Source organism: Bos grunniens, chromosome 2, assembly GCF_055505025.1.
Source record: "Bos grunniens cultivar Pamir isolate PY7600 chromosome 2, Bosgru_T2T1.0, whole genome shotgun sequence".
Lineage (NCBI taxonomy): Eukaryota > Metazoa > Chordata > Mammalia > Artiodactyla > Bovidae > Bos > Bos grunniens.
The window spans coordinates 57,491,855-57,509,868 of record NC_141166.1 but is presented as its reverse complement, the minus strand read 5'-3'; the positions used below and the strand labels follow the sequence as shown (position 1 = coordinate 57,509,868).

Sequence of the window (18,014 nt, the reverse complement as noted above, 5' to 3'; positions counted from 1 at the left end):
AAGAAAATCATCATTTAATGGGTTGGGGTTTCGACAGAAAACTGATTCATGGGTACAGCCTACTGGATGATTCTGAGATTGCAAAGGAAAAAAAATTGTCATGGGAGTTTTAATGCTTAATATGCTTCCCTGTTGATTCAGATGGTAAAGAATCTGCCTGCAATGCGGGAGACCTGGGTTCAATCCCTGGGTTGGGAAGATCCCCTGGAGAACGGCATGGCAATCCACTCCAGTATTCTTGCCTGGAGAATCCCCACGGATAGAGGAGCCTGGCAGGCTATAATCCATGGTGTCGCAAAGGGTTCGACATGACTGAGCGACTAAGCATAGTACGGCATGTTTCTTTTATTTGTTAATTTTTCCATGTTTCTTAATAAGCATGGTATAATGGACACATGATAAACTTTGGAGGTTCAGGATCTTTCTTTGCTTTGTGACTTTTCTTGCTATACAACCTTGGGCAAGTTACTCAAGCTTCAGATTACTATACTGGTATAATGGAATAACACAATAATTACTACCCAGCAACTATTATGAGAATTTGGGAATAAAACACTTAAGTTTCCAGCATAATATTGAACTTATAAAGAATCTATGTCCTTTATACAAACACACCAATAAATGTAGGGAAAAAAAAAAAAACTCATTTTCTGACCTTTTTTCTGTACAAGTTTCCCAAACTTAATTCTGCTCTGAAGCGACATTTACTGGCCTATGTGAGGACTCCATGTTGGTGTTTCTCTGCATTTTAACTCCTGATATTCTGTAGAATATCAGTTGTGATTGCCAGGGGGCACTGTGGCTCAAGTTAAGTGTCCTATCTAGTGTTGCAAACTACAGTGATTTATGAGGCTCTTGTTGCAGAAACAGTAACTTCTATAGTTCTATGCGTTAATGAATTAGGGACAACTGGGCAGTGGAAAAGTCTCATCGTCTTTTGCTGTATTAAAACTTAAGGATTAAGTGAAGCATCTCAGCTAAACACTTTCCTGTAAAAAACTTGTTTAAGTACAAACCATACTCAGTGCCTTCGGTCAATCAATTCCCACTGTTCACTTTGGGAAACACATTTATAAACTGGTCTTTACCTAAGATAAACAAAGGAAAATGAGATGACATTAATGTCAAGGCCAAATTGTGGTGTTTCTGGACATGCTTAGGAATTCACATCATGAGATTCTCAAATCTCCTTGTGATTCATGGAGTTCTCCTGGTGGTATCAAGTGGGCTTGGAAATGGGTGTTTTCAGCCCCCTCTTCCTGGTCAAGCGACCCAGAGCTGCAATTCAGTGATCTCCTGCTGGGCCCGGGAATCTGCATTAAAGCAAGTACTTCAGGAGATTTTGATGAAAGGCTTCCATTTTTAACGCAATGTGAAAAAAAATCCTGCGTTAGGAGCACTGCCCTGAGATCCAACAGGAATTAGTTGTTTTGCTCCCATTTGCTGTAATTATTAATAGAATTGAGCAGTACTGTACATTCAGCGAGAACTCATTGGTTAAGCAGAATATCAGTTATGACTGCCAGGGGGCACTGTGGTTCAAGTTAAGTGTCCTTTCTAGTGTTGCGAACTCCAGCAATTTATGAGCTCTTGCTGCAGTAAAAGACGACTATTGAAAGGTACACTCTTTCTTTCTCCTTATCTACTGCCTCAGCGTTACAGAGCAAGATTGTTTAAGCCAGCTTGGGGTCCAGCACAGAATGTTGCACAAAGAAAGCATTCAATAAATACATGTTGAATGGAATCCTTGTTGTGCTATACTACCAGTTATATCAGTTGGTTACTATAATTGGAGTTTAATTGGGAAATACATTTATTTAGCTTTGCATTCATGACCAAGAAGTTATTCTAAGCCTTGGGTTCTCATCCCATGTAGCTCTAATTCCAGGTAATAGAGGACTGGGCATTTTGGAAAGCTGTGCCCTGCTATGTATTTTCAGAATACAGCTTTGGCTCTGTATCATTCACTTATGGCAGCTTATCAAAAAAATCACATTCTATCTACATTCTTAAGACTAGATTTTGGGTGAGGTTCCTGTGAAGAGGAAATTAATTAGGACTCAATGTTTTGAGTAATTGTATGGAGATTAGACAGATTTTGATTAATGGACAAGTGTTAGAGAATAGCTTTGGTAGAATTTCTTTTTACCTTGTTATTGTTTAGTCACTAAGTCATGTCTGATGCTTTAGCGACCCCATGGACTGCAGCCCGCCAGGCTCCTCTGTCCATGGGATTTCCCTGCAAGAATATTGGAGTGGGTTGCCATTTCCTTCTCCAAGGGATTTTCCCAATCCAGGGATTGAATCCATGTCTCCTGCATTGGCAGGTGGGTTCTTTACCACTTAGCCATGAGGCAAGAGCTCTTTTTTCTTGGGCAATACTTATTAGTGCTCCTAAAGTAATGTGGACTGACTTAACACAAGTTGCATGATAATTATCCATTATGCCTTATCAGTAAATATGTATTGCTTCACTCTTCATGGCTCTGTAAAATCTGTAGGTCATGGATGACAGTGACTTGTCTTCCAGAGTCACAGTAATACAGAATTATTAACTTTTATTTTTCTTTCCCAAGTCAAGAATCTGTAAGAGTGATGCCACTCTGATAAACTCCAACTTGGGCTTCCCAAGAACCCATTTGGAAAAATACTAACCTACAAAAATTAAGAATGAATAAAGAAAGCAGTCTGGTGAAAAAAAGGATGGTTTTAATCTATTTTAAAAAAGACTTTGATGAAGTCTTTCACCATATTCTATTTGCTATGATTTTTAAACCACGTACACTTATTACCTACTTTATATTATTATTAATAAAGAAATATAATTACAGAGATATTATTTATACAGTGTTTGCTTTTAGGAGTAAATACTCAGAATTATGCAATCACAGAAGTAGAAATTTCTTTATTTTGAGCCTAATATGAGAACTAGGTATTATGCTATTCTAGGTTCTTCCTATGCCATCTAGTGGGAGATTCAAATGGTTTTATCTGAGTTTTGTGTAGATTACTTATCATCAATTTTTCCAGCTTTTCATTTGTAGCAAATCGACTACATTATACCTAGTAAATGGTGCATGTCAAAGTATAGGTTGAAAACAGATAAAACAAAGTGTAAGCCTTGCCTTATGTTACAAATAACTTTATGACCGGGTACGTTCACATTTCCAGCTTACATCACTAATGACACTAATGGGTGACTCTATGATTCAAATATAAGTCATTACTGCCATTTCAATCGTTGATTGATGGTATGATGAAACATCCTGATTTCTTCAGCCAAGAATATCCTAAGGACAGAATTCCTTGATTTAATAGACTATAACACCTTTTCACATGTTATTTCCTGTCCTTCCTCTCCTCTGCCTTTACCCCTTCTCTGAACAATGAAATCTGACTCATCTTTCAAAAGTTCTCTAATAAGCATGTCCTTCGTAAAAACTGCCTTGTGTCATAGTCTGCCTGCATACAACACACAGACACACACACACCCACAGGACTAATTGACCACTCCTTATTGCATCCAGAGTACCTTGTTCTCATGCTTCTACTACCTCTGCTACCTTTCTTGACAATAAGGACTGTGTCTTCTTCAACTTTGGATTGGACACCAAGAATGAATGAATGAATGAACAAAAGTCTTTATACAGTCAATACTACTGCACATTTCTCTCACTTCGCTAGTTATAGAACCACTCATATTTAATTCTCAGGGAATGGACTAGAACCAAAGAATTACATAGTGTGTATGAAAGGAAGAGACAAGGGCAAGAGTGGAAGAATAAGAAATGATGGATCAGCAGAAACAGACTTTCAAAGAATATTTAATGAGCTTCCCCTTTCTTTACCTTCTTCTTTCACCCTCAATCCCTTTTTTTCCTATGTCAGAGTTGGAGACTTTGCTTAGTTCCACTTATACATGCGTATGGTTGTTGTTGTTCAGTCACTCAGTCATGTCTAACTCTTTGCAACCTCATGGACTGAAGCATGCCAGGCTTCCCATTCCTTCACCATTTCCCTGAATTCGCCCAAACTCATGTCCACTGAGTCAGTGATGCCTTCCAACCATCTCATCCTCTGTTGTCCCCTTCTCCTCCTGCCTTCAATCTCTCCCAGCATCAAGGTCTTTTCCGGTGAGTTGGCTCTTCACATTAGGTGGCCAGTTAGGAGCTTCAGCTTCAGGATCAGTCCTTCCAATGAATATTCAGGATGGATTTCCTTTAGGATTGACTGGTTTGATCTCCTTGCTGTCCAAGGGGCTCTCAAGAGTCTTCTCTAACACCATAGTTCAAAAACATCAATTCTTCAACACTCAGCCTTCTTTATGGTCCAACTCTCACGTCCATACATGACTACTGGAAAAACCATAGCTTTGACTATACAGACCTTTGTCAGCAAAGTAATCTCTGCTTTTTAATATGCTGTCAAGGTTTGTCATTGCTTTTCTTCCAAGGAGCAAGCTTCTTTTAATTTCATAGCTACAGTCACCATTTGTAGTGATTTTGGAGCCCAAGAAAAAGTCTGTCACTGTTTCCGTTGTTTTCCCACCTATACGTCATGAATTGATGGGACTGAATGCCATGATCTTTGTTTTTTGAATGTTGAGTTTTAAGCCAGCTTTTTCACTCTCCTCTTTCACTTTCATCAAGAGGCTCTTTAGTTCCTTCACTTTCTGCCATAAGGGTGATGTCCTTTGCATATCTGAGGTTATTGATATTTCTCCAAGCAATCTTGATGCCAGCTTGTGCTTCATACAGCCCAGCATTTTGCATGATGTACTCTGCATATAAGTTTAAAAAAGGAGAGTGACAATATACAGCCCTGACATACTCCTTTCCCAATTTTGAACCAGTCCATTGTTCCATGTGGGGTTCTGCCTGTTGCTTCTTGACCTACATACAGGTTTCCCAAGAGACTGGTACAGTAGTTTGGTATTCCCATCTCTTGAAGAATTTTCCACAGTTTGTTGCTACCCACACAGTCAAAGGCTTTAGCATAGTCCATGAAACAGAAGTAGATGTTTTTCTGGAATTCTCTTGCTTTGTCTATGATCCAATAGATGTTGGCAATTTGATCTCTGGCTCCTCTGCTTTTTGTAAATCCAGCCTGTACATCTTTAAGTTCTCAGTTCATGTACTGTAGAAGCCTGGCTTGGAAAATTTTAAGCATTACTTTGTTAGCATGTGAGATGAGTGCAATTGTACAGTAGCTTGAACATTCTTTGGCACTGCCTTTCTTTGGGATTGGAATGAAAACACCTTCTCCAGTCCTGGGGTCACTGCTGGGTTTTCCAAATTTGCTGGTATATTGACAGCAGCACTTTCACAGCAGCATCTTTTAGGATTTGAAATAGCTCAACTGGAATTCCATCACCTCCACTAGCTTTGTTCTTAGGGCTTCCTAAGGCCCACTTGACTTTGCATTCCAAAATGTCTGGCTCTAGGTGAGTGATCACACTATTGTGGTTATCTGGGTCATTAAGATCTTTCGTGTATATTTCTTCTGTGTATTCTTGCCACCTCTTCTTAATATCTTCTATTTCTGATAGGTCCATACCATTTATGTCCTTTATTGTACCCATCTTTGCATGAAATGTTCCCTTGGTATCTCTAATTTTCTTGAAGAGATATCTAGTCTTTCCCATTATATTGTTTTTCTCTATTTCTTTGCATTGTTTATTTAGGATTTATGGGTGGTTCAGTACAGTTCAGTCACAGAGATCAAATTGCCAACATCCGCTGGATCATCTACTTTTGAATATGCTATCTAGGTTGGTCATAACTTTCCTTCCAAGGAGAAAATGTCTTTTAATTTCATTGCTGCTGATGATCAATAAAGACTCAAGTGCTAATAGTGACAGGAAAAAAAACTACAGGACTCCTCCTAAAACATAATATGTATTCACATGCAAAGTTTGTTTTTTTAGGACCAGTTCCAGGTATCTGACCTTTCTAGGGGTTCTCTTTTACTGTCCCCTGGTAGATACAGGGGTCCTCCAATGACCATGTTCCAAATGAAATAGCGACCCTCTTGGGGCCTGACAGAGCAGCTTTGTCTCCAAGCCCTACAGCATTACTAGTCTAATCCTGTTAGAGAATCACTGTTCCATCTGCATCAGGTATCCTTGATTGGACTTCAAACACCCTAAGGTTAACGACCATATCTAATGCTTCCCTCTTGAGCTCGTAGAACAGTGAAGCAAAGGTCTTAAAAGTAAAACCCAAATATATAATCTCTTTGATTAACTGAAAAATAAATGACCAACTATCATATATTTCCCCTCTTTCTTTCACATCTCTCTTTCGTTCATACTATCTCTCTTCCCTGTTTCCTGTCCCTCTTTCACAGAGCATTATTTTTCAAAGATCCTAGTTACTCAGTTCTATCAGAGGCACCATGGGAAGTTAAGCCCATTGCAAAAGGTAAATAGACAGAATCCTGCCCTGAGATACCGTGACTCTGAATAGACTCACATTTAGAAGACACAAGGAAAGGAAGCAATAAACATAAATCCTGCCAGAGCTGTTATGGTCATAAAGTGTGTTGTAATCATACTCCAAGTCAAGGTCAGCCCAGAACTAACAGAAACCTTATGATTAGCACCATCACCTTATTTCCCAACTGCAGACATGAAAGACACAATCCTTCTCTATCTGTCCTCCACCCTAATAAGAGTGAGAAAAGTAAGTCAAACCCATTTGAGGTTAAAATTGCCATTTTTCATGTTTACCAGCTTCATTTTATTAAGTTGTCAGTTGTCCAGGCTGAAAAATGTGTAGGTCAAGTTTTCCTTTTAGTGTCATTATGTGAAATACATGCAGGGTCTTTAGAGTATGGTGAAGCCACAGGTGACAAATAACATGGTCAAGGGCCACAGCTGGATTGTTCAGGGCAGACTGAGCTGACTAGGAGAACTGTAAGCAGAGGAGGGTTTTGAGAGTTATGGTCTCCATCTCAAAAGAATGGAATATCTTTTCTTTTTTTCAGTGAGTTCAAGCTGCTAACATTACAGTCCTTGGTTTCTCTCTGCTGGCATACCCACCATCCAATCCATCCATATATCTAGCTGGTTTCAGAGACAATTCTTTCAAAATGTATCTAGTAGCTCCACTTTATAGTACTCCAATGCCACCAACCAAGTCTAAGTCACCATTAGTCCCATTAAGACTACCTAACTGGTCTCCCTGTTCTACCTGTACTGCCACCCCTACTGTTTTCAAGCTATTCTCCATATGGCAGCCAGTGTGACCTTAGCAAAGCATGAGTCCTGTGACTTGCATTGTTTAAGGTAACAGTAGCTATGATAATAAGGAAGCCCCCAAATCTGAGTAACATGAATTTTATTTCTTGCTCACCTAGTAGTCCCATATAAGAGTGCCTTGACAGTGCCACGAGGGGACAGGGCAAAGCCCAGTTATCATCAATAAGTGAAGTTAACATTCCCAGGTGGCGGGCTTCCCTGGTGGCTCAGTGAAAAATAATCCACCTGTCAATTGAGGGGACATGGGTCCCATCCCTGGTCCAGGAAGATCCCACATGCCGCAGAGCAACAAAGCCCTGTGCCACAACTACTGAGCCTGTGCTCCAGAGGCTGGGAATCACAACTACTGAGCCCATGTGCTGCAGCTACTGAGGCCCACAGGCCCTAGAGCCCATGCTCCCAAAGAGAAATTACCACAGTGAGAAGCCCATGCCACCACAACTAGAAAATAGCCCCCACTCAATGCAACTAGAGAAAAGTCCATCAAGCAACAAAGACCCAGCACAGCCAAAAATAAATAAATACAAGTATTTAAGGAAATAAATGATTAATAATTAATTAATAATAAATAAATAAATCCCCAAGTGGCTCAGTGGTAAAGAATCCACCTGCCAATGCAGGAGACACTAGTTTGATCCCTGGGTTGAGAAGATCCCCTCGAGAAGGAAATGGCAACCCACTGCAGTATTCTTGGCCTGGAAAATCCCATGGACAGAGGAGCCTGGCAGGCTACAGTACATGGGGTCGCAAAAGAGTCAGACAGAAGTTAGGGACTTAACAAAAACAAGCTGGTAGAAGGGAGAAGAGAGAGTGAAGCAGGCACATCTGCTCCTTTGATACTTTTGGAGTATCTAAGGAGTGACTCATAAATCACTCCTGCTCCCATTCCAATGACAAGAATTCATCCCTGGCCTCTCTTGATGCAGAGAAATGCTCTGGCTGGGCACAACTCCATAGTTCTTCAGTAGGCAGCTGCCATCTGTTAAAATGTAAGGCAGGAATTATTATTCATCTTCTTATAACTGATCTAGAGCTTCCTGTCTAACTAAATGAAATATCCAAAGCCTCTGGATCCTCATGATCTGGCCCTAACTTTCTGGTCTCCCTGCGTTCCAGCCTCACTAGCCTTCATTCTGGTCCTTGCTTATTCCTATCTCAGAAGTTGTTGTTCTCTCTGCTTGGAGTATTCCTTCACTAGATCTTCATAAAACAGATTGCCTCTCATCATTTAAGCAGATATGAACTGGGATCCAGGAATCTACACTTTAACAAGCACCCTAGGTGACCCTGATGCAGCTGGCCAATGGCACATGCTCTGAGAAGCACTGGCACAGTGGTTAAGAGTACAGATTCCTAGATCAGTTTGAACCTGAGTTCAAACACTGCTGAGATTACCAATCTATTACTTTGGGCAATTCACTAACCTTCTCTAGTTGAGAATGGCAGCATCAAGGGATGGAAGTGGTGCTAGGGGAAGTGAAACAAGTTGATTAAAGAGACTGAAAGCTCTAGATGCGGTTAAGAGATGAATGTGTCTCATAGAAAATGTGTGTTCAAGGAACACTAATGTTAAAGACAGAGATGGAGCTGTAGGGAAAAGGCGGTGAAGGATAAACTTCAAATAGCTTGTCTACTAGTAGACAGGAGCCATTTTTTTATCTGTAGGCACCACCTGCACATATGCTCCTTCTTGCTGGTACATATACTTACCACCTGCTTCCCCAACAGAGTCCCTTTGTCTGGAAGGGACTTTGAAGCAATCCACATCCCTACATTATAAACTGACTTCTGACCTAGTTCGAGTGTAATTAAAATTCCATGCAGGTGAAGTGGATCCCAGTCTTGTGGAAGCTAAAGTTCATATTACTTGGTTGATCCTTTTTAAGAAAAAAAGACAAAATTACGAATAGAAAATTAGGTACAAAATTGAATATTTATTGGATAAGAAAAGGGTTCTTGACAAATTACAGGAACCTTGGAAGTCCAGATCCCCCTTTTCTGACTTCTCTAGGCAATTTACCAGAAATGCTTAAATAGAAATGCAACCTGACTTCTCTCTCCACTTAGAACATTCTCAACCCTTAATGCTCAGAGACCCAAGCAAGAAAGGGTCCCCAAGCTTTGGTTTCAATTTCTTCATAGTAAATCTACCTTTCTGTCTAAGCATTTCTTCTCTGCTCCAAGGTGGGGAAACTCTAATGCTTAAGCAAAATGAAGAACTTCTACATGTCCTTCTTCCTATAAAATTGCTATGTGCTCTTTCCTTGAAGGTGAAGGACACTAAACACTGACCATCAGGAAAAAAACTCTGCAGAGAGCTGTAACTCTGGCAGGCATGGGCTTGTAGGGCTAGCAGAGGGCTAAGGCCCTGAGCTCTTTCAGGACTCATTGCCACATTCCTAACAATACAGATATGCTCAAGCACCAGCCATACCTTAAAAAAGAATTTGCTTTCTGTGGTTTCTTCCACAGAAAGTGAAAGTGAGTCTGGAGAGTGAGCCCCTCCAGACTCACTCTCTCCTCAGCTCCACCCTGCTCTGTGCCCCAGGAGGCTGACCCTTATATTTACCAGCCCACTTCCCTCCTTCCTAGCTTACTTGTCAGGTTTGGCTGTGGGAGGCACCAGCAGAAGAATGAGGTTGAGTTGTTTCTTCTCCTGGCTCTCTTGCTATGTGTTGGCTGCAAACTCCTTGCAGGCAGTCCTCTTCTTATAGCCACCCTCTACAGGGTCTGAAATAGCTCCATTCCTCAATCTTCAGACCCAATCTTGTGTATGGTAAAGGTCCCCATAACACAAGTCCTGGGGGACTGCACCATCTCTTGTTGGTTTCTGTAAACCCTGCCTACTACACCTTCGTAAACAGCTCCTTTATTAAACTCTTCTCTAATTACCTGGGCTTCTCTGGTGGCTCAGATGGTAAATCTGCCTTCAATGCAGGGAAGATCCCCTGGACAAGGGAAGGGCTACTCACTCCAGTATTCTTGCCTGGAGAATTCCATGGACAGAGGAGCCTGGCAGGCTACAGTCTATGACCCAGTTGTCTGTTTTCTGTTTGAACCCTGATTGATTTTATATTATAATTAATAAGAAGGAGAAAAGGCTTTCAGAAACTTTTGCTTGGGGGCCCAGAATTGATAATAGGAAAGGAGAAGTAGAAAGTAATGGCTGACACTGAACACACCAGCCAACAGACTGTGACAAAGGATGGTCTTAACAAGCATGTCTGTCTTCCTTTCCTCCTTGCAAAGGTGGGGGTGCTAGAAAAGTAGCCCCCAGGTAGAAGGTCAGAGTGCAACATCAAGGCTGTGAGGACATAAATTAACTGTCCACAAATCACATATTCCTCCAGTCAGAAAGGAATTTTTAAGATAAAGAAACCATTCTATTAGTTGGGTTATTGAATATTCTCTGCTTGAATACTTGTAAAGATGAGAAACCTTATAATTGCTCATTCTATTATGATCCTTGATACTTCTATTTGTTTCACATTTTACTAAATAACTACACTTCCACGGACATTTCTTTTTCTTTTTTTTTAAGTTCTCAAGTATTTAATCGGATTGATTCATAAAGATAAATGTGCTGTATTAGTCATCAGTCATGTCTGACTCTTTGCAACCCTCTGGATTGTAGCCCACAAGGCTCTTCTGTCCATGGGATTTCCCAGGCAAGAATAGTGGAGTGGGTTGCCATTTCCTTCTCCAGGGAATCTTCTCAACCTAGGAATCAGGCCCGTGCACCTGTGTCTCCTGTATTGCAAGCGGATTCTTTACCCACTGAGCCATCAGGGAAGCCCATTCTGTTACAGGGACAGATCTAATTGTTAGACCATTTACATTAAGCAAGATCTGCTTCCCTCTAACTTTCCATGGATCTGTTTGTTGCTCTTGAGCAATACAGAGGCCAAAGTGTGGTCTTTCTTCCATTGGCAGACATACAAATATCTGAGGACAGCTGCCCACCCTAACTCCCTCTGCGGAGGCCCCACTGACACTTTACTTACCACACTGGTGTCTTGAATGACCTCTGGCTCATCAGTACTCCTATGAGAGTACAGTGTCCAAAAATGGACATAACACTCTAGGAAGACTTTTGCTTGACATAACCATACAACACTCAACCAGTTTTTCTCATCAATCCAGCCCTCAAAAAATTTTTTTCTCTTACTTCTGAGACACATTTAAAATTAATCCTTTCTCTTCACACCCATAGCTGCTACTTTATTTAACTATACTAAAATTATCTTCTTCTGTCACATCACTTCCTATTTCAAATGTCCCTTTTATAGCTACCCATGGTTTTCTCCATCAGATTCATTTCTTGATTTTATTGTTACCACCTGACCCCAATCATTATTTTTACTGCTTCCTGATTCTTTTGCTCTCCTTTCTCCTCCACAGCTTTGTTCCCTGTCAGCTCCTCTGAACGTACTACTGATTTCACATTGAACTTTGTTTGAAATGTTCAGCCCATTTTCATCCTTTCTTCTTTTAGAAATCCCCTTATATAACCACCTCATGTTTAAACTTTAAAAGAAACACACACACACAATCCCAATGATCTTTTCTCCTTTAAAGTTCTTGGGCATCCCTTTTTAGTGCCTTGATCTCCTTCTCTGAGTTAACTACAAGTATCAAAGATAAACTGTTAGAATCAAAATCACATCATGGAATGTTTCATAAAAATTCCAAGCCCTTTATAATTATATAAAACCAATAGAACTTTAAGTAATATGGAAATAACACTTGAAATAATATTGACTGACAATCATTTCACTGAAATATGTATTATAATAATTCAAATTACATACAAAGTTCTCATTAGAAGATTTATCACAGGGGAATTACCTACACTTACCTTTACTTCTCACTGTGAGGGAAACCTACAGTTCTGGTCCCTGAGCTTTGATGAAAATCTATTCCATGTCCTTGTTTTAAAGGATGGGATTGAGTTGAATATGCAGTATGGAATATTTGCTATCTATTTCAAATCCTGACAAATGATGCTGTGAAAGTGCTGCACTCAATATGTCAGCAAATTTGGAAAACTCAGCAATGGCCACAGGACTGAAAAAGGTCAGTTTTCATTCCAATCCCAAAGAAAGGCAATGCCAACGAATGTTCAAACTACCACACAATTGCATGCATCTCACATGCTAGTAAAGTAATGCTCAAAATTCTCCAAGCTAGGCTTCAGCAATACGTGAACTGTGAACTTCCAGATGTTCAAGCTGGTTTTACAAAAGGCAGAGAGCTAGAAATCAAATTGCCAACATCCGCTGGATCACTGAAAAAGCAAGAGAGTTCCAGAAAAACATCTATTTCTGCTTTATTGACTATGCCAAAGCCTTTGACTGTGTGGATCACAATAAACTGTGGAAAATTCTGAAAGAGATGGGAATACCAGACCACCTGACCTGCCTCCTGAGAAATCTGTATGCAGGTCAAGAAGCAACAGTTAGAACTGGACATGGAACAACAGACTGTTTCCAAATAGGAAAAGGAGTACGTCAAGGCTGTATATTGATTGTCACCCTGCTTATTTAACTTATATGCAGAGTACATCATGAGAAACACTGGGCTACAGGAAGCACAAGCTGGAATCAAGATTGCCAGGAGATATATCAATAACCTCAGATATGCAGATGACACCACCCTTATGGCAGAAAGTGAAGAAGAACTAAAGGGCCTCTTGATGAAAGTGAAAGAGGAGAGTAAAAAAGTTGGCTTAAAGCTCAACATTCAGAAAACGAAGATCATGGCATCTGGTCCTATCACTTCATGGCAAATAGATGGGGAAACAGTGGAAACAGTGTCAAACTTTATTTTTCTGGGCTCCAAAATCACTGCAGATGGTGATTGCAGCCATGAAATTAAAAGATGCTTCCTCCTTGGAAGGAAAGTTATGACAAACCTAGATAGCATATTGAAAAGCAGAGACATTACTTTGCCAAAAAAGGTCCGTATAGTCAAGGCTATGGTTTTTCCAGTGATCATGTATGGATGTGAGATTTGGGTATAAAGAAAGCTGAGTCCTGAAGAATTGATGCTTTTGAACTGTGGTGTTGGAGAAGACTCTTGAGAGTCCCTTGGACTGCAAGGAGATCCAACCAGTCCATCCTAAAGGAGATCAGTCCTGAGTGTTCATTGGAAGGACTGATATTGAAGCTGAAACGCCAATACTTTGGCCACCTGATGCTAAGAGCTGACTCATTTGAAAAAACCCTGATGCTGGGAAAGATTGAGGGCAGGAGGAGAAGGGGACGACAGAGGATGAGATGATTGGATGAGATCACCAACTCAATGGACATGGGTTTGGGTGGACTCCAGGAGTTGGTGATGGACAGGGAGCCCTGGCATGCTGTGGTTCATGGGTCGCAAAGAGTCGGATACGACTGAGTGACTGAACTGAACTGATACCTGCGCAGACCTCTGGACAGAAACCAAGTCAAAAAATTTGATTATAGACACAAAGCTGATATACAATATTGCAGTATTTGTCTACTGCAATTCCTGCAGTTATGTTTAAACATTTTTATTGAAGGAGCTCAAAGTCCTCCACAGATATTATCTTTAGAATCCTCATAAGATTTTCTTTAAACAGATATCAGAAGGGATTATATTGCCTCTTTCTTGAAGAATAGTCTTTTAAGTGGAGGCAGCAAGGTCTTATCCCTGGATTTATTCCTCCTGACAGACTGATGGCTTGCCTTAGGTCAAGGTCATACATTAAGGTACCAGAGTGACAAGAAAAGAATGCTAGTTTAATGATCCACCCATGAGATCTGGCTGACTTCCATGTGTACAAAGTCAGCCCTAAGACACTGCAGAGTGCCATGTTGGCTAAAGCTCTGTCTACAAAACTCACTAAGTTTTCTATTAAAACATTTCTGGAAGATAAATCAAAATATACAAGTAATATGTGAACATGCTAGTCACAGAGTTATGACCCCTCAGGCCCTGTCCTTCCTTGTCACCATAATAGAAGACTAGGTTGGCCAGCACACCATCATGGATTTGCTCCCTGTCCCAGTCTACCAGTCAGTTTTTAACCCCAGACCCTGGCCTCATTCCTGGCATTTCTAACACCAAATAGTTGGCCTGTTGCTGCCCTTCTCCTGAAATTAAAATAAAAAGTCAGTAAGTTCGCACACTGGTAGTCCCCTTTAATCCCACAAAGCAGTGGGGTTTGGAAATAGTCATACTAGTCAGTGACTTAACTCAGAAGCAAGATTGTCCACCTACCCTAATATCGCTGTGGGAAGGTAAAGATACCTCTAAGATCTTCTCCCAAGGGTTTCTCCATATTTCTCAAGGTCACAGGTGCCTGAGGAGGGGCCCTTTTCTCTTCTGAGTCACCTGACTGGAACTTCTTCTGTTTCATATTTTTACCAGTGTTTTAGTGCCTTGAAGCTGTCTTCCTCTTCTCCCTGCCTGCTGTTTCCCTACATATTTCCTAGAAATATCCTGTCTTCCTTGATCCTTCTTCTCTCTCTCCTCTAGACTTCTGAATGTGTTCCCTCATCTTACAATCCCATTAACCTTGGACTTAGCCTTTCTTTGGACTACCAATGTTTGCCCAGAATGGATCTGAATTTGCTTTTCTCTTATTAGGACTTGCTCACTGAAAGCTAACCTTCTCCATAGATACTGTGGCCACCATTCCCATTTCCCTCAAGTTCCTGTTCCTTTGCTACCAATCACCTCTTTCTTCTGATTTACTTCCTGTTTTGCCTTGCTCCCCAAATGCCCTGCAGCAAATGCCATAAATGGGAATTCTACTCCCTGCTGGTGGCCAGAACTGACATTGTCTTCTTTTTTATTTATTTACTTTTTAGTTAATTTTCTGCTGTGCAGCAAAGTGATTTAGCCATACATATATATACATTTTTTTTTTTACATTCTTTTCCATTGTGATTCATCACAGGACACTGAATAGAGTTCCCTGTGCTATACTGTAGGATCTTGTTGCCTCTCCATTCCATACATAATAGTTTACATCTGCTAACCCTAAACTCCCACTCCATCCCTTCCCTACCCCTCTTACACTTGGAAACCACAAGTCTGTTCTCTAGGTATGTGTGTTTCTGTTTGGTACATAGGTTCATTTGTGTCATATTTTAGATTTCACATATAAGTGATGTTGTTGTTCAGTCGCTGTCACCTCTGACTCTTTGTGACCCCAAGAACCATAGTATGCCAGGCTTCCCTGTCCTTCACTACCTCCCTTAGTTTGCTCAAATTCATGTCCACTAAGTTGGTGATACTATCTAACCATCTCATCCTCTGCCACCCTCTTCTCCTTTTGCCTTCAATCTTTCCCAGCATCAGGGTCTTTTCCAATGAGTGGGCTCTTTGCATTAGGTGGCCAAAGTATTGGAGTTTCAGCTTCAGCATATTCACGGTTGATTTCCTTTCAGAGTGACTGGTTTGATCTTCTTGCAGTCCAAGGGACTCTCAAGAGTCTTGAGCATCAATTTTTCAATACTCAGCCTTCTTTATTTGGATGGTCTGACTCTTACATCCATACATGACTACTGGAAAAACCATAGCTTTGACTATACAGATTTTTCTTGGCAAAGTGATGCCTTTGCTTTTTAATTTGCTGTCTAGGTTTGTCATAGCTTTCCTTCCATGGAGCAAGCACCATTTAATTTCATGGCTTCACTCACCATCCACAGTGACTTTGCAGCCCAGGAAAATAAAATCTGATATTGCTTCAACTTTTTCCTTTTCTATTTGCCATGAAGTGACAGGACCAGATGTCATGATATTTCTTAGTTTTTTGAATGTTGAGTTTTAAGCCAGCTTTTTCACTTTCCTCTTTCACCCTCATCAAGAAGGTCTTTAGTTCCTATTCACTTTCTGCCATTAGAGTGTCATTGGCATATCTGAAGTTGTTGATATTTCTCCCAGCAGTCTTGATTCCAGCTGGTGATTCATCCAGCCCAGCATTCCACATGATGTACTCTGCATATAAGTTAAATAAGTAGGGTAACAATATACAGCCTTGTCGTACTGCTTTCCTAATTTTGAATCAGTCAGTTCTGGTGGTCAAGTGCTAATACATATTTAAACACAGACACGGAAATCTCTCCAAGAACTTCCCTAGGACCTACCTTCCTCACTGGCAGTTCCCAAATAGGGAGAGTCTAAAGGAAGATGTGAGACCAGGCTGGGGAGAGGATGCTTAAAGAAAAATCAGAGCCAGATTAAGAGGGAAGACTCAAAATGGACAAGAAAATGCAGGAGAGACTGTCAATCCATATAGACTAAAAAGACCAGAGAATGCAGAAAGGGTGGTACCCACCACAGTGCTTGGCACTTAGAGACATTTCATTAAGGACCATGGAAGGAAGGAAGGGAAGACAGAGTTTCCTAATACAAGCTTCCTGAGTTGCTGGAAGAGGTGTCAGGAATAGAGTGAGATGTTGTGACTAACAGGAAAATAGGCCAAATCCAGAATCCTAACAGAAAAGGATATTAGTACTGCAACTAAACTGCCTGGATTTGGGATTCTTTGTCTCCCCTGAACTCAGATATTTCCTACTGGAGAATTGTTTCTTTACTGGGAAAAAATTTTGTAAAACATATAGCTGGTAAAGGACTTTTACACAGGATATACAAAGAACACTTACAGCTTAATAAGGCAAACAGCCAAATTTAAAAATGGAAAAAGAAATGGGCAGATTTCATACCAAAAACATATTCAAATAGAAAATAAGAACACCTAAACAATGCTCAACATCTAAAAAAATAGTCATTAGAGAAATTAATGCAATTAAAACCAGAAGATACCATTTACACATGCATCAGAATGCCCAAGTTTTAAAGACAAATAACATCTCAGGTGTTGGGTGTATGGATTTTCCCTGTGCAATTCTTTCAAGTTTTTTTTTAATATGTCTGAATATTTTTCATAATAAAAGCTGAGAAAAAAATGCTTCTTTAGATATCTTATCTCTTGCCTTGTAATGGCCTCTAAAACTCTTTCTCTATCTGCTTGGATTCCTGACCTCCAGCCCACTCTGAATATGACTGGCCTGACTGTCTTAGATCTGACATTCACCTGATCCTCCTGATCAGATGGCTTTCTTGATTTGATGAGTCACACCTGAACTAGCTAAGGCTTCTTAATGCACAAGGTCACTGAATAGGCAGGGCCAACTGAAGGCATTAGATAAGTTCTGTATTTAAGTATCTTCACATAATTTCTTGCTCAGATCCTGCCTAACTCAGACACATACTTTTGTTACAGATTGAATTGTGTCTCCTCCAAAATTCATGTACTATAGTCTAAACATTCAGTACCTGTGACATTATTTGGAGATAGGGGTTTACAGAAATAATCATGCTTAAGGGAAGCCCTAATTCAATATGACTCATGTCCTTACAACGATTTGAAATTTGGACACAGGGATACACACAGAGGAAAGACAGTGTAAAGGGACATAGGGAGAAGATAGACATCTATAAGCCAAGGAACACTTGAGGCTATCTAAAGATGGAAGAGAGGCTGGGAACAGATGCTTTCCTAGCACCTTTGAGGATGTATGGTCCTTGATTTTGGATTCTAGCCTTGAGATCTACGAGACAAATTTCTGTTATTCTAAGACATCCGGTTTGTAGATATTTTGTTACGGCAGTCTTAGGAAACTAGTACAGCCTATAGGCTCTCTTCCCCTTTTCCTAGTCACCAAGGACCCTTGTATGGTGCCTCATCTAGAAACTTGCAGTCATGGGCAGTGTCTCA

General features: G+C 40.5%; 2 long non-coding RNA genes across 3 annotated transcripts in view; both read right to left on the bottom strand.

The window, feature by feature from the left end:
- LOC147378126 (uncharacterized) overlaps nucleotides 1–18,014 on the bottom strand; it is a 280,055-nt gene that overhangs the window by 166,546 nt on the left and 95,495 nt on the right. The window lies entirely within an intron of this gene.
- The window catches only part of LOC147378127 (uncharacterized), a 29,297-nt gene continuing 26,266 nt past the window's right edge, over nucleotides 14,984–18,014 (bottom strand). The window contains exon 3 of the long non-coding RNA XR_015144811.1: nucleotides 14,984–16,231. This is a non-coding gene — a long non-coding RNA (uncharacterized LOC147378127). The remainder of the gene's footprint in view (nucleotides 16,232–18,014) is intronic.